At 41.3% G+C, this 22,744-nt stretch overlaps 1 protein-coding gene across 12 annotated transcripts in view; it reads left to right on the forward strand.

Annotated features, from left to right (window-relative positions):
• The window catches only part of ZBTB20 (zinc finger and BTB domain containing 20), an 876,097-nt gene that overhangs the window by 299,262 nt on the left and 554,091 nt on the right, over nt 1-22,744 (forward strand). The gene's annotated exons all lie outside the window — the stretch shown is intronic.

Below are 22,744 nucleotides of genomic sequence, written 5' to 3' on the forward strand. Positions count from 1 at the left end.
CCCCAAGCTTTTCATATTAGCCATTGCAAATACAAGCTGGAAAAAGTTGCTTTGATTCAGTGTGCCCGTTTTTGTTCCCGGCTGTAAGAAAATCCTCACGTTTCTACATGGAGAAACTTTATCCATGAGCAAACTTTGTACACGGAGTGCCGACTGCTCGCCAGAGAAATACGAGAAGAAAAAAAGTGTAGAAAATGTAAAAAGTGCAATAAAAACAGGAAACCACCACTAATTTATATTCCCACTGGGCCAATCGTTTGATATATTATAGCAGGGGGTGTGCAAAGTGGGGGCGCAGGATTTTTCAGGAGGGGGCGCGGCGGTTGCAGAGGCCCCGAGCTCTTCCCCCACAGCATTTAAATGAAATGCCGGGGCATCGCGTGAAGCATCTGCAATGTCTCCTACCTTGTCCTTGGTCACGTGACCCCGCGGCATCATTTGACGACAAGGAAGGAGGGGGCACGAGCCGGTGAGTAGAGGAGGCAGGGTTGCGCAGGGGGAAAAGTTTGTGCACCCCTATATTATAGCAAATTATCAATATGTATTAACGTAGGTATCTTTATTTATATAGCACCATCCATGTACATAGCGCTTCACAGCAGTAATACACGTGATATAATAATAGAACACATAATGGGAATAAGCGCTTCAGGCATAAAAGTAACAAAAGGAGTACCTGCCCCGAAGAGCTTACAATCGAAGTTGTAAGTAAGGAGAACTAGCAGAGACGGTGGGAGCATCCTAAAGAGTATCGGAACAAAAAATCCCCCTACGTCTTTGTAAATCTTCGTAAGAACACTGAGATACGCAACACAAACTTCCACTCAATATTCAGCAAGCACCTTCACTTTTCCAAGCACAGCTGAAGATTGACCTCGGAAAAGAAGCGCTTGTATGAAATTATATACGCCTATGCTACTGACTCCAGATGCACTTGACCTCGTTTACTGCACTTTTAATATATGCCCACTGGCTTCAAAGCAACGTACAGATGTAGACAGCGTTATTGCTACCCGTGGCGCACTCCCGCGGGTGAAATGTTCTGAACATTGTGTAAGGCGACTCTATCCCGCGTGTACATTTATTACATCCTCTGATCTCTACTATTCTGAATATGCACAAATCTACAAGGTGACCTTTTTGCACACAGTGCAAATGCTAAATGGGGCAATTCTGTGTGCGCCCTACAGAGCATGGAGTACAGAAAGCAAGCTGTGGCCAAGGCCTCATATGGGTTCTGCCTGAAAGAGATATGGGTTCTGCCTGAAAGAGGGCTTGCCGTCCGTGATATAGAAATGCAGGAGGGGAGGGTGGCGGTCACTGAACAGATGAGCTGACCGAGGACAGGGCAGCACAGTATTTACAATAATTGTTGGAGGAGCCTACGGCTGCCCTCACAATTACAGGCTTAAAACCTTACAATTAACACGGGCCTTCAACATTTTGTCTGGTCAACAAACGAAGAGAAAAGACACAAAGAAGAAATGTTTGTTTGCAATGTGAAATCATGTAAGATTGTATTATAATATCCTGGTGTCAGCGTTGTGTGTCCTTGTGCCATTACTTGTATCCCCCTGTTCCAAGTTTAGGCTAGGACAGACAAAGAGTTTTGTTGAGTGACTATGCTATGCTCCTATGGAAGGGACAATGAGGGCAATGTACTGTATGAAAACACGAGTACAGGCCGCTCCCAATGGTTCATTACACAAGCGATCATGTGCTTGCAATTCTGGAAGTTTGGTGGTATTCCGGTGCTGTTGGACTTCCGGCAACGAAAAAGTTGCTGGTTATTATTTCACTGAGGAATGTGATGCTTTTGTTTTGAAGCCGTTTTGTAGCCGGGAGACTTTGATGGGAAGTGTCTGCTCTGCAGGCATGAGAGACGCCGGGTACCATCCCGCGTCGGTCATGGACGTAAACAGAATGAAGCATGTACTGTATGAATAATGCTTTTCCTATCATCGGGAAGCAGAACTGCTTTGCAATGCTTTGCTGCTTAATATTCGCTGCTTTTGGAGAGACTTTTCATCCTGGTCATGTATACACTAAACCTGCCACTTCCTATAATTGGCATAACTGCTCCTGCTGCAATAAATATGATTTGTAATTGTATTTATAGGATATTTTTTTGTTTTTGCTATTATAATTAACACTCAAGTAGAGAAGGTACAACAATATTATACATCATTACAGAAAGAGATTAAAACGGGGTAGATCTGTAACGGTTATTAAAGGACAGTATAAGTGCAGTGGGGTTTTCCGTTTTCTTGTACAATCTGACCCTGTTGGTACCTTACATTATATGGCTGCAGTCTTTAGCACAAACTTCCCTTTAAATACATTTGACCCTAACTGCATCCAATGCCTTCAGACACAGGGCACAATACTGCAATATATCTTTGCTGTGGGCGGTATGTAACTGTAGCCAGGTCCTCCGGTCCCCCTTTGTCCCCCGGTTTCCCGTCCTACCTTCGCAGAGTGTCTGGTAGCTGCGGGGGCGGCCGCGTTGCCGGTGGCTACCGCAGGCAGAAGATACAGGGTGCCGCCATGTTGCGCTGGGTTATCGTGCATGCGCTGCGGCGGCTCGCAGATAGCTTGCGCATGTGCAGTAAGAAGCGCGCGAAGCGCAGCCAATCACAGAAGGCTCTTGGCGGGGAACTAAAAGTCTCATGAGCCGTAGGGACGCCCATGTGACCCTAGGGAACCAATAGGGCTTCAGGATTCTCTGACATGACAGGATGTAGTCATTAGCAGGGGACCACGTTAGTCAGTGTGTGCCAGGAAGGGTTAGGGGACAGAGGTGTCTGTGCAGAGAGGCAAGTAGCCATTGCACTAGGCCAGAATACCCCCTAGGCCCCAGGTAGGCCCTGAGTGACGCCCTGAGGTTGTGGCTGCTCCAGGGAAAGGCCCTAGAATAGGGAACCTATCGCCTTAGCACTGCAGTGATAGTTTAGGGACACAGCGGACGCTGCACTCCCTGAGGAGAGGTCTGGGACTAGGCTCCCAAAAGAGAGAGAGAGACATTATCCGGGTGGGACCACCCTTGAGGGACGTCGCAGAGATCGTGGATCGGCGGATCCTTTTCGAAATATTTGCGGACCGGGTGCTGGAGCGCCCGTCAGGTACTGTCTTTAAAGTGCACCAACATACCGGTACAACACAGGCGCTGATCACGCCTATAAAGGGTGGGATCTTTGGGGACACTATTGAGATAAGTGGCCAAGGGACTTATACCTTACCGTGGACACGGTGTGGGGTACACGGTGATGGGGGAAATAAGGTGGGAAGAGGCCCTGCGAGGCGTGGGGCAGTTGAGTATATACTCACTACAGAGTATAGTGTAAGAGTCATCTGTTAAATCTCACTATAGTAAAGGTTTTTCTATTTTTACCATTGCATGTGTTCATTTTATTGTGTCTTGTGAGGGGCGGCTTCCGCTCTTCTGGGATCCCTCGCAGGTGGAGGCGCTGCACCATATAGTAAGTGATTCACCCCAGGCTCTCCGTGGCAGAGGCTCCGGCTCCAGTGAGCCAACAGGTACAAGGGCAGCACGAGCAGTTCCTGTGTTCAGGGGGAAACAGGGCTACATAGCATATTTGCATTGTTGGACTCTGCCTGCAGATTATACATTATCTTGCTGACAAAAGCTTTCAGCTGCCAGTTTCATTATTGTGCCATCTCAGTGTGCCTAAATATCCCTACATTCAACCTCTCACTATCACACGAGGTATATCTGTTGTCAAAGGTGAATTGCAGAATTGCCTTTTATGTTCAGATGATTATTCAGAACATCAGATTACTTGGCAGACATTATTTAAAGTGCCAGTCCCTCCCCTATGGCGTGTGTATATATATATATATATATATATATATATATATATACATACACACAAATGTAACTCCTATAATAAAGTATCTTGTACCCTGAGCATTTCCTTCCCTTTAAAAAAAAAAATGTTTTTCTAGTGTTAAAAATGGTAACCTTTAGACCAGGGGGTGAGCAACTCCAGTCCTCAAGAGCTACCCACAGGTCAGGTTTTCAGGATATCCCTGCTTCAGCACAGGGGGTGCAGTCGAAGACTGAGCCACCTGTGCTGAAGCAAGGATATATTGAAAACCGGACCTGTTGGTGGCCCTTGAGGACTGGCGTTGCTCGTCCCTGGTTTAGACTGTAATGGTCTCTGGGAAGAGCTTCATTTTAATCACCCGGACACTTAAGATTTAAAACGCGTATATCTCCTTAACTAAGCAGCCACTTTACAAATAATAACAGCTTTGAAAGTCAAAAGAGGTCTCTTACAGTGAGGGCAATGAGCACGGGCGGCTGCTTTAAAGGTACAAAAAGCACTACAGAATCTCCTATAAATGTGACTCCCTTTTTGTTGTATTTTTACATATCCCATGAGATTATAAGGTAACGCGTAGGGCCGGACTACAACCGCTGGCACCTTTCTTGACCGTTACCGGACTGGTATTCTCCCTGCTCCACTACGAGACGGTTCTGGCCCGCACGAGACGCTTGTTACTATGGAAGCGGAGCGTTGGAGTGAGTGTCTGCGGAGGTCTGAAGCGACGTTTATACTTTGACCCTGGGTGGTGTATGAGTGATTTCCCTTTGAGTAGCGTGTGTATTCTGTAGCCACGGGGTATATGTTAAGGTAGATATAAGTATGGCCAGATCGCTGAGCTCATCCCCCTTTGAAAGCACAACAAGTCCTTTGTCTTTTCTTTACTTTATTGAGGGAGTCACTGAAATGAAAGGGTTCTTGTGGGTGTTGTTGTGTGGGTAGAGAGGGCTTCTCTATGTGAAGTGCTTCTGTATCAAGGGACGGGCACACGGATTGCTTTGCAAGGGAGTAGGTAAGAATGGGAGTACTCACTCAGTTGCTGGATAAGAAAGGAAGTGTGTAATGTTTGTCACACAGGAATAGGGACAGGGCTAAGCTACCTGTGAAAACAGACAGGGGAGTATGGAAAAGTCCATTTAGCCAGGGGAATTAAAGGGGTTGTCACAGCAACCAACTTTCTAGCAGGCTGGAGAATAGGGAAGTAACTAAATGTATCCGTTCCCACCTGCACTAGGAGTGAAGCTGCAGGGAAAGCTTGCATCCAAATAAAGTGCTAGCAGGCGGGGGGGGGGGGGGGGGAGGGGGGAACAGAAATAGAGAATCCTGTTCCAGGACAGTGTGAGTTTAATTGCATATGTTTACATTTTTGTCCCTTTTTCGTTCTCTATAAACCATTGGAGAGAACATCTGACATATTTACAAGTACACAGCCCCCCTGGATATCCCTCCAACATCAACGGGTTTCACACTTTTTGCCTTTCTTTGAAGTTGGATGTCGCACCTTAAAGAAGTCTTGTAGCTGATAGCCAAGTCTGAGTGCAATATCTGCCTGATATATTCCTCCTCCCTGTGAGAGCATCCATTACCCACCTACTATCTTGTTCATCCTGTAATACAGGGGTGCACAAACTTTTTTGTTTCGCCCCTCGGGCCTGCTCTCCCCCCCTGCTTGCGCCCCCTCTCCCCTCCTTACCTTTCCTCCGGCATCGGAGGCATAATTTGATGTCACAACATCATGTGATGTCGCGTTGCCATTTGACATTTGACTTTGCGTTGTCATGGCGCCCGGACAGAATGTCAGAGACATACAGAGGCCTCACCGTGCTTCCCAGGCATTTTATTTAAATGTTGTGGGAAAGAGCGCGGGGCCTCTGTAAGCGCTGCGCCCCCCCCCCCCCCCAGAAAATGTTGCGCCCCCCGGGAGGCATGCCCCCCAGTTTGCGTACCCCTGCTGTAATATACAGGATTGCACTATTTGTGGGTTTCTTTTACCGCGCATGTGGTTCCTGGGATCACTGCTCCAACTCGTGTCCAAAGTTTGATGTAAGACCACATGGAAAGTGTCTTTGACAGAGAAGCACCTCCGAACCTAAAAGGGGTTGTGTTATATATTTGTTTTTCACTTATTAGCCATTTATTTCTCACCGATTTGCACAATCACTTATTTTAGATTATAATATAAGAATGAATTCACATCTTCTGTGGCTGGAAACGAAACATTCGATGCGCTGACAAGAAAGGAGAAGATGCAGCGTTCGGTTCCATCCTAAAATCATGGTTTCCAAACACTCGATGCAGAAGACATGACTTGTTTAAATGTAACCCCTTCCCTGCCAGAGAGGCCAGCAACGCAGCCAAAGGGGTTAAAAAGAACAGAGAGGGCGACTAGTGTTTTATATTCTAATAGTATTTCCCGCTGCGTATTTATCAGGCGCCAATGTAGAATTTAGGAAAATTCTCTGAATAGTCATCAAAAAAACTGGATCCCCCCCCCCCCGAATAAAAATATCGAATGTCGTATTGACATTGTAAACAGTGACAAACTGTGAGAAACAGATGGTACAAATGGGGCCGGCTATAGCTTTTTTTTTTTTGGTAACTGTCTATAATTTCCTAATTTTGTTCCACCCCCCTCAATGTTCTTGTTTTCAGATCAAACCCTTTTGTCCTCCTCAAACTTCTCCCCACGGGGGCCAGGCACAGAGTGACTTCAGGTAATCTTCCAGACAAAGAATAACAAAGCCAGCAGCTGACAGACTGTGGGAAAGGTTACCTATCCCCTCTATGTGATCGCAGGGTGCACACTACAAAGCCCTACAGAAGGGGATGGGAACGCTTTGTAAGAATGTAAAACCTGGCCGCGCTCCAGGAATCATACGCAAGAAAACTGCAGGAAACAGCCAGTGCGTCCTATCTTTCTTTAGGAGCCCTGGACATGTGCATTATAGAGGTGCACGCCCATGCTTTATAGAGGCAGGTGACTACGGGCCCCCCTTTTCCCTAACCCTTGAAGGCCAGAGCAGACAGAAGAACATTGAAGATCAATGGCTGATCTTTCTGGCAGTGAAAGGGTTCGTCTTTAGGGCCAGCCAATAACCTCGGATATAGGAGTAGAGAGGTGGCTTCTATCTGCTTGTCATCTGTCCAGTACCATTTCTCCGGACCCATCAGGAAACCCCATGCTCTGGCCCCAGTGCTTGCAGCATGGGATGCCGGGGTGAGTCTGACCAGGGGGTGTTTCTGGAGGGGACGTTTTCTGTATCTTTGTTACATTAATGAAGTCATTTTATCTCTATGAGCCGTGGGTATAAAATTGACATTACGAGTCTTCAGGGGTTCTTATGTTATTGGGGACATATGATAACAATATTATTACTGATGTAAAATGTGCAATGGTTCGGATCAGGGGTGGCCAACTCCGGTCCTCAAGGGCCACCAACAGGTCAGGTTTTAAGGATATCCCTGCTTCAGCACAGGTGGCTCAAAAGTGACTCAGTCAGAACTGAGCCACTGATTGAGCCACCTGTTCTAAAGCAGGAATATCCCTAATACCTGGCCTGCTGGGAGTTCCTGAGGACCGGAGCTGGCCACCCCTGGTTCAGATGATGTACCTTTTAAAGTTGCTGGAAATAAATCATTGTATTCCCTGGCCAGTCCCTCTTCAGGTCTGTCTGCCTGACGGCTGCATATTGGCTGCCCAGATCGGCTCTTCTGATTGGTTGAACTTTTGACTGCAATTTCTAAGCATCCTTTTTTTTTTTTTGCATCTCTGTCAAATCCAGAATGGGGGATTTAGATCAGTAACAGCAACAAAAGTCGTTTGAAATGTAGTTTTAAAGTGGGGGTGAACATTTACGTATTGAAAAGTTACTCATGCATTTGTTCAGTCTGGTGTAATCTGAGTTCATTTCAGACTCCAGTTTAGTTGCTGTTTTAACCCCTGCACTGCCAGAAGGGCCAGCAATGCGTTGGCAGTGAAAGGGTCTAAAGTGTATCTCAAACACTAATCTTCTGTTATATCAATATTACAGCAAATTGTTCTGTGTGCCAGTCACATCTCAAGTGAAATGCAAACCATCCGGGCTCAAGTCTTGGTGCAAAGAGCAGAGATTTGCAAGCGTTTCTCATGCGTCAGCGTTTTTTTTTTTTTTAAATGTTCCCCTTTCTGGTTCAGCAAAAAAAAAAAAAAGGTTTGCTTCAATCCAAAACGTTTACGACAAGTTTCCTTACTGGTAAAAAGTCAGTGCCTCCGAGTTATCGATGCGAGATCCACTGTATTGCGCCTGATTCGCGATATCTGTCATTAATGATAATGGTGGATAGAACCAATTTGGGCGCGATTCAGCGGTTCGTACTTTGATAACTCTGGGGCTATGGGCGTTGCAGGTACGGATTTAATATTGATTACCTTCGCGTCCCAAATTAGAATTTTAAAACATTGTGAGGCTGCAGATCTGCCACGTTAATGCTGCCGTCCGACATTTTGTATATTTTATTGTCGGATCTATCTTAAGCGACCTCTCCTTGTCCTTTCTAACACTGGTTTTATTTTTTTAATCTGACGCTCTCTTTGAGGGAGAATAAATATTATATACCTGGAGGGGTTAAAAATGGCTTCTCCCAAGAGCCCCGGGAAGTCTAAAAGTTACCCCCGATGCTAGAAATGAAGAAAATCATTATTTTGTGCCCGTTGAGTCATATCAGTGGATGAAAAAATCTTTTTTTTCACTCATTTATAAATAACTATCTTTTCTAAATTGTCACACTTAAATGTAAACAAAGTGTACTTTTAAATGATCATTCAGTCAGAACTAACTATTTATACAGTAGTAGCCATATTGGTTATATACTGTAGGTACCTAGATTTTCTGTTACATTTTTGCAGTTAGTCAAGACCAGGATCTCTGAGATTCTGAGATCTCCCATGTGTTTCTTCCAAGATCTTTAAAGCTGCAGACCAAGCAATATCCTGTGTGTGTTGTTTTTTAATTTAAATGAATCAGTTCTGTAGTATAAGAAAATACTTGTAGATTTTTTTTAAACAACTCTGAATTACATTTTTAATGTTTTATAATGTAACAAGCATGTTTTCATTTCTATAGCAACCATTTACAAAGTCACATCCCCATCCTCTTCTGAAACAGTCTCTTGCACACCCCTTTTGAGTCCTGCCCTGTGTCTAGCAATGCACCAATTGCATCTAGTGACTGAATGGGACTGCCAGGGACCCCTGCTGTGTTAATGCGATGGGCCATTTGTCTGTCTGCCGAAATGTCACATGCAGAAATGTTGCAGCATTACTGGGAGATTGCCGCAGATTTTCCAATAACAAGATTCCTTCTACCCATATAATACATACATATATATAAAATCAGTGCTGGGACTTGTGTGTGGGATTAGTGTTTAGGGGGGTTCCGGGCCCTCCTAGTTCCGTTGGCACCCTGCAGTTTCGTTGCTTTGCTTTTTTGTGTGTACTGTCTACTCTATATATTTTTGTTTATGGCATTACTCTGATCCAGACACTGAAATAGGGCTTCTGCAGTGTCTCGATGGGTGCAAAGCCACAGTTTGGCATCATTATAAGAAAATAGCGTTATCTCCCTCTCCCCCACCTCAGTAATAGCCCTATTTCAGGGTCTTGATAGGAGTAACACCAACACTGATATAACGCCACGTTATTGGAAGATAATGCGACGAGATGCTACAGTAATGTTTCTGCATCTAATTAGCTTTGAGGATACCACGTTATCTTTGGGAACATCACGGCCCTTCATGTTTTAGGTATGATATGAGCTGATTTACCAGAGCTTTGTGGATTTAGCCCTAAATGTACAATATTGTGTTCTTTTAGTGGTGTATATAATACCCTCATTTGAATCATTGACTTTTGTAATGTGTAAAATGGACAAAACTCAATGTCTTAGTTTTAATTTAGACATTCTTTTAAGAAACTAAATAGAATTTGTCTCCCAAACCAAATTCTCATGCTGATCACGTAATAATTGTGAAATTAAGTAAATCCTGTCTAATAGGGAAATTAATAGAAGTAAAACATTTGCAGAGAAGCTATTGCAAACTTTCTTCCAATTTACTTGAAGGACGAAGTCCTGATCTTGATATCCTCATTTATCAAAGAGACTCTAACTATACCGTAGTATCAACTCTAACTATACCGTAGTATAGACTCTAACTATACCGTAGTATGGACTCTAATTATACCGTAGTATCAACTCTAACTATACCGTAGTATAGACTCTAACTATACCGTAGTATGGACTCTAACTATACCGTAGTATCAACTCTAACTATACCGTAGTATAGACTCTAACTATACCGTAGTATGGACTCTAACTATACCGTAGTATGGACTCTAACTATACCGTAGTATGGACTCTAACTATACCGTAGTATCGACTCTAACTATACCGTAGTATCGACTCTAACTATACCGTAGTATAGACTCTAACTATACCGTAGTATCGACTCTAACTATACCGTAGTATCGACTCTAACTATACCGTAGTATCGGCTCTAACTATACCGTAGTATAGACTCTAACTATACCGTAGTATGGACTCTAACTATACCGTAGTATAGACTCTAACTATACCGTAGTATCGACTCTAACTATACCGTAGTATAGACTCTAACTATACCGTAGTATCGACTCTAACTATACCGTAGTATCGACTCTAACTATACCGTAGTATGGACTCTAACTATACCGTAGTATAGACTCTAACTATACCGTAGTATGAACTCTAACTATACCGTAGTATATACTCTAACTATACCGTAGTATAGACTCTAACTATACCGTAGTATGGACTCTAACTATACCGTAGTATAGACTCTAACTATACCATAGTATAGACTCTAACTATACCGTAGTATATACTCTAACTATACCGTAGTATATACTCTAACTATACCGTAGCATGGACTCTAACTATACCGTAGCATGGACTCTAACTATACCGTAGCATGGACTCTAACTATACCGTAGCATAGACTCTAACTATACCGTAGCATAGACTCTAACTATACCGTAGTATGGACTCTAACTATACCGTAGTATGGACTCTAACTATACCGTAGTATATACTCTAACTATACCGTAGTATATACTCTAACTATACCGTAGCATGGACTCTAACTATACCGTAGTATAGACTTTAACTATACCGTAGCATGGACTCTAACTATACCGTAGCATAGACTCTAACTATACCGTAGTATGGACTCTAACTATACCGTAGTATGGACTCTAACTATACCGTAGTATATACTCTAACTATACCGTAGTATGAACTCTAACTATACCGTAGTATATACTCTAACTATACCGTAGTATGGACTCTAACTATACCGTAGTATGGACTCTAACTATACCGTAGTATAGACTCTAACTATACCGTAGTATGGACTCTAACTATACCGTAGTATAGACTCTAACTATACCGTAGTATGGACTCTAACTATACCGTAGTATATACTCTAACTATACCGTAGTATAGACTCTAACTATACCGTAGCATAGACTCTAACTATACCGTAGTATGGACTCTAACTATACCGTAGCATAGACTCTAACTATACAGTAGTATAGACTCTAACTATACCGTAGTATGGACTCTAACTATACCATAGCATGGACTCTAACTATACCGTAGTATAGACTCTAACTATACCGTAGCATAGACTCTAACTATACCGTAGCATGGACTCTAACTATACCGTAGCATAGACTCTAACTATACCGTAGTATGGACTCTAACTATACCGTAGTATATACTCTAACTATACCGTAGTATATACTCTAACTATACCGTAGTATAGACACTAACTATACCGTAGTATGGACTCTAACTATACCGTAGTATAGACTCTAACTATACCGTAGTATGGACTCTAACTATACCATAGTATAGACTCTAACTATACCGTAGCATAGACTCTAACTATACCGTAGCATAGACTCTAACTATACCGTAGTATAGGCTCTAACTATACCGTAGTATGGACTCTAACTATACCGTAGTATGGACTCTAACTATACCGTAGTATGGACTCTAACTATACCGTAGTATAGACTCTAACTATACCGTAGTATAGACTCTAACTATACCGTAGCATAGACTCTAACTATACCGTAGCATAGACTCTAACTATACCGTAGTATGGACTCTAACTATACCGTAGTATAGACTCTAACTATACCGTAGTATAGACTCTAACTATACCGTAGCATAGACTCTAACTATACCGTAGCATAGACTCTAACTATACCGTAGTATAGACTCTAACTATACCGTAGTATAGACTCTAACTATACCGTAGTATAGACTCTAACTATACCGTAGCATAGACTCTAACTATACCGTAGTATGGACTCTAACTATACCGTAGTATGGACTCTAACTATACCGTAGTATGGACTCTAACTATACCGTAGTATGGACTCTAACTATACCGTAGTATAGACTCTAACTATACCGTAGTATAGACTCTAACTATACCGTAGCATAGACTCTAACTATACCGTAGCATAGACTCTAACTATACCGTAGTATGGACTCTAACTATACCGTAGTATAGACTCTAACTATACCGTAGTATAGACTCTAACTATACCGTAGCATAGACTCTAACTATACCGTAGCATAGACTCTAACTATACCGTAGTATAGACTCTAACTATACCGTAGTATAGACTCTAACTATACCGTAGTATAGACTCTAACTATACCGTAGTATGGACTCTAACTATACCGTAGTATGGACTCTAACTATACCGTAGTATAGACTCTAACTATACCGTAGCATAGACTCTAACTATACCGTAGCATAGACTCTAACTATACCGTAGTATGGACTCTAACTATACCGTAGTATAGACTCTAACTATACCGTAGTATAGACTCTAACTATACCGTAGCATAGACTCTAACTATACCGTAGTATAGACTCTAACTATACCGTAGTGTAGACTCTAACTATACCGTAGTATAGACTCTAACTATACCGTAGTATAGACTCTAACTATACCGTAGCATAGACTCTAACTATACCGTAGTATGGACTCTAACTATACCGTAGTATGGACTCTAACTATACCGTAGTATGGACTCTAACTATACCGTAGTATGGACTCTAACTATACCGTAGTATAGACTCTAACTATACCGTAGTATAGACTCTAACTATACCGTAGTATAGACTCTAACTATACCGTAGCATAGACTCTAACTATACCGTAGTATGGACTCTAACTATACCGTAGTATGGACTCTAACTATACCGTAGTATGGACTCTAACTATACCGTAGTATAGACTCTAACTATACCGTAGTATAGACTCTAACTATACCGTAGCATAGACTCTAACTATACCGTAGCATAGACTCTAACTATACCGTAGTATGGACTCTAACTATACCGTAGTATAGACTCTAACTATACCGTAGTATATACTCTAACTATACCGTAGTATGGACTCTAACTATACCGTAGTATCAACTCTAACTATACCGTAGTATAGACTCTAACTATACCGTAGCATAGACTCTAACTATACCGTAGCATAGACTCTAACTATACCGTAGTATAGACTCTAACTATACCGTAGTATAGACTCTAACTATACCGTAGTATGGACTCTAACTATACCGTAGTATGGACTCTAACTATACCGTAGTATAGACTCTAACTATACCGTAGTATAGACTCTAACTATACCGTAGTATAGACTCTAACTATACCGTAGCATAGACTCTAACTATACCGTAGTATAGACTCTAACTATACCGTAGCATAGACTCTAACTATACCGTAGTATGGACTCTAACTATACCGTAGTATAGACTCTAACTATACCGTAGTATAGACTCTAACTATACCGTAGCATAGACTCTAACTATACCGTAGCATAGACTCTAACTATACCGTAGTATAGACTCTAACTATACCGTAGTATAGACTCTAACTATACCGTAGCATAGACTCTAACTATACCGTAGCATAGACTCTAACTATACCGTAGTATCGACTCTAACTATACCGTAGTATATACTCTAAGTATACGTAGTATAGACTCTAACTATACCGTAGTATAGACTCTAACTATACCGTACTAACTATACCGTAGTATCGGCTCTAACTATACCGTAGTATCAACTCTAACTATACCGTAGTATGGACTCTAACTATACCGTAGTATGGACTCTAACTATACCGTAGTATAGACTCTGTAAGTATACCGTAGTATGGACTCTAACTATACCGTAGTATAGACTCTAACTATACCGTACTAACTATACCGTAGTATCGGCTCTAACTATACCGTAGTATCAACTCTAACTATACCGTAGTATGGACTCTAACTATACCGTAGTATGGACTCTAACTATACCGTAGTATAGACTCTGTAAGTATACCGTAGTATGGACTCTAACTATACCGTAGTATAGACTCTAACTATACCGTACTAACTATACCGTAGTATCGGCTCTAACTATACCGTAGTATCAACTCTAACTATACCGTAGTATAGACTCTAACTATACCGTAGCATAGACTCTAACTATACCGTAGCATAGACTCTAACTATACCGTAGTATGGACTCTAACTATACCGTAGTATAGACTCTAACTATACCGTAGTATAGACTCTAACTATACCGTAGCATAGACTCTAACTATACCGTAGCATAGACTCTAACTATACCGTAGTATAGACTCTAACTATACCGTAGTATAGACTCTAACTATACCGTAGTATAGACTCTAACTATACCGTAGCATAGACTCTAACTATACCGTAGTATGGACTCTAACTATACCGTAGTATGGACTCTAACTATACCGTAGTATGGACTCTAACTATACCGTAGTATGGACTCTAACTATACCGTAGTATAGACTCTAACTATACCGTAGTATAGACTCTAACTATACCGTAGCATAGACTCTAACTATACCGTAGCATAGACTCTAACTATACCGTAGTATGGACTCTAACTATACCGTAGTATAGACTCTAACTATACCGTAGTATAGACTCTAACTATACCGTAGCATAGACTCTAACTATACCGTAGCATAGACTCTAACTATACCGTAGTATAGACTCTAACTATACCGTAGTATAGACTCTAACTATACCGTAGTATAGACTCTAACTATACCGTAGTATGGACTCTAACTATACCGTAGTATGGACTCTAACTATACCGTAGTATAGACTCTAACTATACCGTAGCATAGACTCTAACTATACCGTAGCATAGACTCTAACTATACCGTAGTATGGACTCTAACTATACCGTAGTATAGACTCTAACTATACCGTAGTATAGACTCTAACTATACCGTAGCATAGACTCTAACTATACCGTAGTATAGACTCTAACTATACCGTAGTGTAGACTCTAACTATACCGTAGTATAGACTCTAACTATACCGTAGTATAGACTCTAACTATACCGTAGCATAGACTCTAACTATACCGTAGTATGGACTCTAACTATACCGTAGTATGGACTCTAACTATACCGTAGTATGGACTCTAACTATACCGTAGTATGGACTCTAACTATACCGTAGTATAGACTCTAACTATACCGTAGTATAGACTCTAACTATACCGTAGTATAGACTCTAACTATACCGTAGCATAGACTCTAACTATACCGTAGTATGGACTCTAACTATACCGTAGTATGGACTCTAACTATACCGTAGTATGGACTCTAACTATACCGTAGTATAGACTCTAACTATACCGTAGTATAGACTCTAACTATACCGTAGCATAGACTCTAACTATACCGTAGCATAGACTCTAACTATACCGTAGTATGGACTCTAACTATACCGTAGTATAGACTCTAACTATACCGTAGTATATACTCTAACTATACCGTAGTATGGACTCTAACTATACCGTAGTATCAACTCTAACTATACCGTAGTATAGACTCTAACTATACCGTAGCATAGACTCTAACTATACCGTAGCATAGACTCTAACTATACCGTAGTATAGACTCTAACTATACCGTAGTATAGACTCTAACTATACCGTAGTATGGACTCTAACTATACCGTAGTATGGACTCTAACTATACCGTAGTATAGACTCTAACTATACCGTAGTATAGACTCTAACTATACCGTAGTATAGACTCTAACTATACCGTAGCATAGACTCTAACTATACCGTAGTATAGACTCTAACTATACCGTAGCATAGACTCTAACTATACCGTAGTATGGACTCTAACTATACCGTAGTATAGACTCTAACTATACCGTAGTATAGACTCTAACTATACCGTAGCATAGACTCTAACTATACCGTAGCATAGACTCTAACTATACCGTAGTATAGACTCTAACTATACCGTAGTATAGACTCTAACTATACCGTAGCATAGACTCTAACTATACCGTAGCATAGACTCTAACTATACCGTAGTATCGACTCTAACTATACCGTAGTATATACTCTAAGTATACGTAGTATAGACTCTAACTATACCGTAGTATAGACTCTAACTATACCGTACTAACTATACCGTAGTATCGGCTCTAACTATACCGTAGTATCAACTCTAACTATACCGTAGTATGGACTCTAACTATACCGTAGTATGGACTCTAACTATACCGTAGTATAGACTCTGTAAGTATACCGTAGTATGGACTCTAACTATACCGTAGTATAGACTCTAACTATACCGTACTAACTATACCGTAGTATCGGCTCTAACTATACCGTAGTATCAACTCTAACTATACCGTAGTATGGACTCTAACTATACCGTAGTATGGACTCTAACTATACCGTAGTATGGACTCTAACTATACCGTAGTATGGACTCTAACTATACCGTAGTATAGACTCTAACTATACCGTAGTATATACTCTAACTATACCGTAGTATAGACTCTAACTATACCGTAGTATAGACTCTAACTATACCGTAGTATATACTCTAACTATACCGTAGTATCGACTCTAACTATACCGTAGTATCGACTCTAACTATACCGTAGTATCGACTCTAACTATACCGTAGCAGATGTCGTGATGTTTGTTCCTCCATTTCAAATTGACCTCTTTGCCCTAAATGAAAAAGTTTTTGCGTATTACACTATGAAATAAATTGAATATAATGATGATGTATAGTTTCGTTTCCACTTAATTGCAACTCCTCCAATATACATAACTAGTTGGAACTACCCGTTAATTTAATTGAATATTAAAAACACATTGTGCTTTAAGGTGCATTTCCACCTAGGTCGTTTTTGTGTTTGTTTTTTTTTAGGTATTAGGTCGGAAGCATGGGGGTCTTCAGAGCTGAACCCCATTTATTTAATCAAAAACAGAAAGGCCCAGTGCAACATACAAAGTGACACAACATATAATGCAATACTTCAGTGCTAATCTGCTCATGAGTAAGGGTCATTTAGTTAAACCCTTTGGCCAAAGCGTTATAAGCCTGCAGCCACTTCACGGCATGACCAATCTGCAGGTCCTAACACTACCTGGTAAAATTCTCATGCACCTCTCTTTTTTTGCTGGAGGGAGAAAAACCATCCCGGGTCTGTGATACACAGGGACATGATAAAAACTGCTAGCATTTATTTAATCTCCTACATCCAGAGATACTTACCTCAATAGCTCATGCAGCTAGCAGCCCCCGCAGGGCACGCAATATGGCGGTTTAAATGTTCCGCGGAGCATCAGGAACCCACAGTACAAGGTTATGCTTCGTGGCTTCCTATTGGCCGTAGTAAGTGTCAGTAACCGCTCCGGCTCGCATCCAGGGTTCACATGATGGTGGTTTTTTTTCAAAGCTCCCACACTCTGCGGGCCAATAGGAAGCCGTGACGTCACCTGCTGCGGCTTCCTATTGGCCCATGTGACGCGGGAGTTTTAAACTGCAGAAAACTGCAGAGAGATACCAGCACCCCCTTTGGAGGTAGGTATCCCTGGAAGCAAGGGCCCCCCAGAGCTGAAATTAACGGGGTTCAGCTCCCGAGACGCCCTGCTTCAATCCTGTGTAATAAAACAAATAATAGCATGGATTGCTTCTTTAAACTTGCAGGAGATCCCGGCCTGAGCTGAAATACAGGGATCAGCTCCGGAGACCCCCTGCTTCATAACTATATTAAAAATAAAACATTTTGGGAAAAGCTACTTTTATTTATTTATTTTTTTAAGTCAAATATCAAGTACTTTCAGTAGAGGATTGCAGAACGTTTTACACCGGTGTCCTGACAGAATGTCTTCTTTTCATCCGCTCCTTTATATTACGTCTGCAAACTGAAGGTGGATGGTGCGGACTCATAAATTAAACTGGAGTAATACATACAGTGTATATATTTCTGTCACTTTGTCTCAAATTAAACACGAACCTTCTCCCCTGACAAGATGATAGAAAAGTTAATTGCTCGCCCTGGCTTTAAATTGGAATTTGAATTTGCAAAATGCTAAAGGTTTATGAGAGCTAAATCATGAGAAGCTTAAATTACATTCCTGTGATAAAATATTAATAAATCAATTAAAACATAAGCCGAGTATAATATTACTTTTTTTTTTTTTTTTGTAAGAACCTTGAACATTAATGATTCATTAGGGTGTACAGCAACAATTATTGTATCTTTTACTTGTTTTCCTTTCAATTGCTGGCATAGCCCTGTCTTGTGTATTTCTACTTATACAGTGCCGAAGCTTTCTCTCTTTTGATTCCTCCCTTGCATTATGCTATACTGGTAAAGTGCCTATATATTTTTAAGAGACCAGATGTTGCTACACCATTTAATGTCATTGTTATAATGTGTTACTGTCGTTACTAATGTGCGTTTGCTGCATATAACCAGTCTCGTGAGTTATGAAGCATGAAACCTCTCTCTCTAAAATATGTGTGTGTATACATACGTACATATATATAAATATATATATATATATACATAAAAAAAAAAAAATATATAGAACAACATATATATACCCTCACCACGTGACCAAACACCTGGTCAATTACCAATTACACATATACGAAAAAACAGCCGAAGATACCGCAATCACGCCCTATGGTATACGGTACCCAAAGGGAACCAGCTCATAAAACACTAAGTTATTATGAGATAGCCACAGATTTTCCTAGGCATGTGGTCTAAGGCCGCTGCATCTGTAACAGCCGCAAGACAAAAGAATCCTAAACGGAGCACTTGGGTTATTTACAAATGTATTGAAAATACAGTACATACTGTACAAAAAATGAAAAATATGGTGTATCACACAGAGAAGACCTGATACAATATATAAACAGGCCCGGTCTGTCCTAGCCAGCAAATAAGACGCGGAGGGGCATACAGATGCAGCGGCCATTCTTTTAACAAATCACGGCGCTGTTTTGGTGTGCGCTGCTGTACTCCACGTGGCATGAACGCGGCCAATCGCCCCAGGCCCACGTGTTTATCGCGGTTGCGTTGTTTGAATTATATGGATTGTGTGCAATTAAATGCAATGAAATGAATGATTTGCATGTTACAGTACTGTGCTACTGTGTCAATTGCAGGTGTTTAAAAGCCAGAACACTAAAATGCCATTTTCTGCACTCGCCTGCACTCGCGTCTTAAGGCGGTACGGTTGGAAGTAATCCCGCGCCATGACATGGGTATTCAGAGGTATACACCGCGTGATTTGTTAAAATAATGGCCGCTGCATCTGTATATGGGGAACAGAAGATAGCTGTTGTAGCAAAAGTAAACAGTCAAAGTCCCGTATGCCACTAACAATTCTACGTCATGCTCCGGAGCAAAGATATACAGTAGGCATATAGTGTGTTCTATAGCCACATGTCTAAGTGTAGTAGATCGCATAAACAGTGTCCCAAGGAGCTCCCAGTGTGGAAAAGAGAGCATGATGTGTAAATACTCAGCAGCATGATGATGCCGTCCTGGGTTATGTTCAAAGCATCCGAAGATTACGACCACCGTGAAGGATAAAGCACATCAAGGTGAAGAAAGTCCAAAATCCAGAGAGATCTTAAAGGCATAAGTAAGCCAGTAATTCAATGAGGGAGGGGTCCCAGAGCAACACACACACACACAGTGACATCTAAACAAAATTGAATGAATACCGGCACCAAAGTGCTTTTGAAAATAAAATAAAGTGATTTTAATGATATACTGTTCACCACAGGTATCCCAACGTTCCAAACATCAGGATACCTGTGGTGTATGTGTCATTAAAATCACTTTATATTCTTTTGACACTACTCTGGTGCCGGTATTAATTATGTTTACTTTTTATTTCAGATGTTATTGTATATTGAATTTTTCGCTTTACCGTGCACAGCAACTCGAATAGGGCTTTCTACTTCACCAAGGTTCAAGGCTGCACCGAAACGTCCATCCTTCTTGAAGAACTGTTGTGGTGCATGACACCTTTTGGAGTGCTGCTGTATTTTTTTATTACTTGAGAGTGTAGTCACTTTCCATCAAATCCTTATCTCACTGCCTCAAAGTGGCAGGAAGGTGGCATCGGGTGTTCAAGAAGGTGTATAGTGGTGGCACTTGGGCAGGTAGAATCAACCATACTATGACAGCTTGAACAATATACTGGCTAAAGTGCGAAAGCTTCTTGCCAGCATGGCAAGTAAGGAGGATAGGTGAGCCACATACGTGCTGATTAGGAGGGGAAAAAGAGATCTAACTGGCTGAAAGGGTCAATGCAACACGGTCCTTATCTAGAAGGCCCTGATCCGATGTGTTTACTGTTTGTGCCTTTTACAAATGGTTCTGTTACAGAATATTCAGCATGTTAGGACGCAATCTTTGTTCTGGGTATGCCACAGTAGAAGTCTTCCAGCTACATGGTAGGACCGCATAATGGCTGAAAAACACATACTTGTTTCTTGTACAGACTAATGACCATGGTAACTAAACGGTGCTAATCCATAAGATACCTTCTAGCGCTGGAAGACACCTTACAGCTCATTCAAGTGAGTAAGTCATACAAGGTTTCTTTTAGTTCTGGAAAGTGTGTGAAGACATAGCACACCTTAATAAATACGACCCCAAATGTGTAGAAAGAAGGCGGCACTCAGAAAAGGGAAGAAAAGGAACATGGTAGGGAATTTGATCTTAAATATAAGGGGGGCAGAGGCATCTAAAGGTATGAAAACTACTACATGAGAAGGAGCGGCTCAGTCAGTAAAGACACTGACTGTAAACAATGACATTGAGTTTGAATCAGGACCTGGTTCACATCCTGATGTCTGCTCCTTGTGAACTTTGGCAAGTCACTTTATCTCTCTGTGCCTCGGGCATCAAAATCATAGATTGTAAACTCATCTGGGTACTGACTGTGTCTGTTACAATCCTATGTACAATGCTGCATACCATGCGCTATACTGTAACTGTGAAGCTCTTTGAGTCCCATTGGGAGGAAAGCGCTATATGAAATAAAATAATTATTATTTATTATTACTATATATATTACATTAGCAAGACCCCATTTTATCGTATTCATCCCTCAGTGTAAAAGTAGCATGTTGACATTTTCATTGACTTAACTACATGTGTATAAATCAGAGGAGAGGCATTGACCACATACCTACAGCCACAGACATAGGTAGGAACTTCTTTCTATTCCTGTGCCTCTTCGTGGTGTGCTATAGAAACCTCACTAAGTACATGGAGAGCTTTTGACTATTCCCAACAATTAGCTGGAAGCAGTATTCTGTTGCCAAACATACATTTTCTAGGAAGAATAGCATACTTATGCAAATGATTTAACACGCAAAACGTGTCCAAAAATTGTTCTACAGTATCCCTCCAATATTCTCCATTTGGCTTCCTCTTCCTTTCATTTGAATGGTGTGGGCCCTGTTGGAACAGAAGATCAAATCCCTGTTAATTAGATGAACTTGTAATGAAAACTCATTTTCAACAAGGTCGTCTCCTTTGGTGGTAGAGTGCATAACTGCTGCTGGATGATCTGGCAAGAGAGCTGTAATCATGCACATATGCCCTGATCGTACAAAGAGCATGTCGGAAAAATAGCCTTTGTAAGATGCCCTTTCCCACCCAGCCAATTGGCAATATTGAGATAGACAGGATTTGAGAAAATAAGCCGTTATGTTGGGGTGCGTGGGATGAAAACCTATCAAATATAGGAATGTGAGAAAACATTATTAGTACAACACTTCTCCATTTTTAGGTTTAATTTTGCAAGAATTTAAATCACTTTGTGCCTCAGCATTTAGCATTGAATGTTTCATGTGTTCATTTGGCCAAGGACTGTTGTACCTTAGGAACGTGTCCATCTGATCGGGGTATTAAGAATCTCACAGACTATGGTAAACATGATTTGGCTCACAAGCTCCCAACATCAGGCTTACTTGCATTAAGACAGAGATTGCTCTATAGTAGTGCCAGGACTCCAGCAGTACCAACTGTTAAATAATAAAGCAGGCCATGTTTGTTGGCAGTCTACCTCCTGCCAACACAGAGCAGCCATTTTTCTGGGTTTACCTACTGCTCCCTGCTCATATTGTAAAACCCTGAACAGTATGCATGTTGTGTGAAGGTATAAGTGGTACTGAAGCATCGGTCTTAGTCTAATCGTCTTAGTTTATTATTCTCTTAGGGCCTTTTTGAGATATAGCAAGCATGCAGTGCCTTGGCAGCACTAACAATGGCTGTGCTGTCATTCTGGATAACATTACGGACTTTTGCCTTGCGCTTGGGCTAATTGTTTTCCTGTGTGCATTTTTTTTCTTTTCTTCCTTGGCAGGTTGTTGCCTAATCAGCTCGGCTTTGCTTTTGTTTTTTCCCGTCCCTCGTAAAAAAAAAAAAAAAAAAAAAAAAAAAAAAAAAA

The sequence above is a fragment of the Ascaphus truei genome, chromosome 3 (assembly GCF_040206685.1).
Source record: "Ascaphus truei isolate aAscTru1 chromosome 3, aAscTru1.hap1, whole genome shotgun sequence".
Classification (NCBI taxonomy): domain Eukaryota; kingdom Metazoa; phylum Chordata; class Amphibia; order Anura; family Ascaphidae; genus Ascaphus; species Ascaphus truei.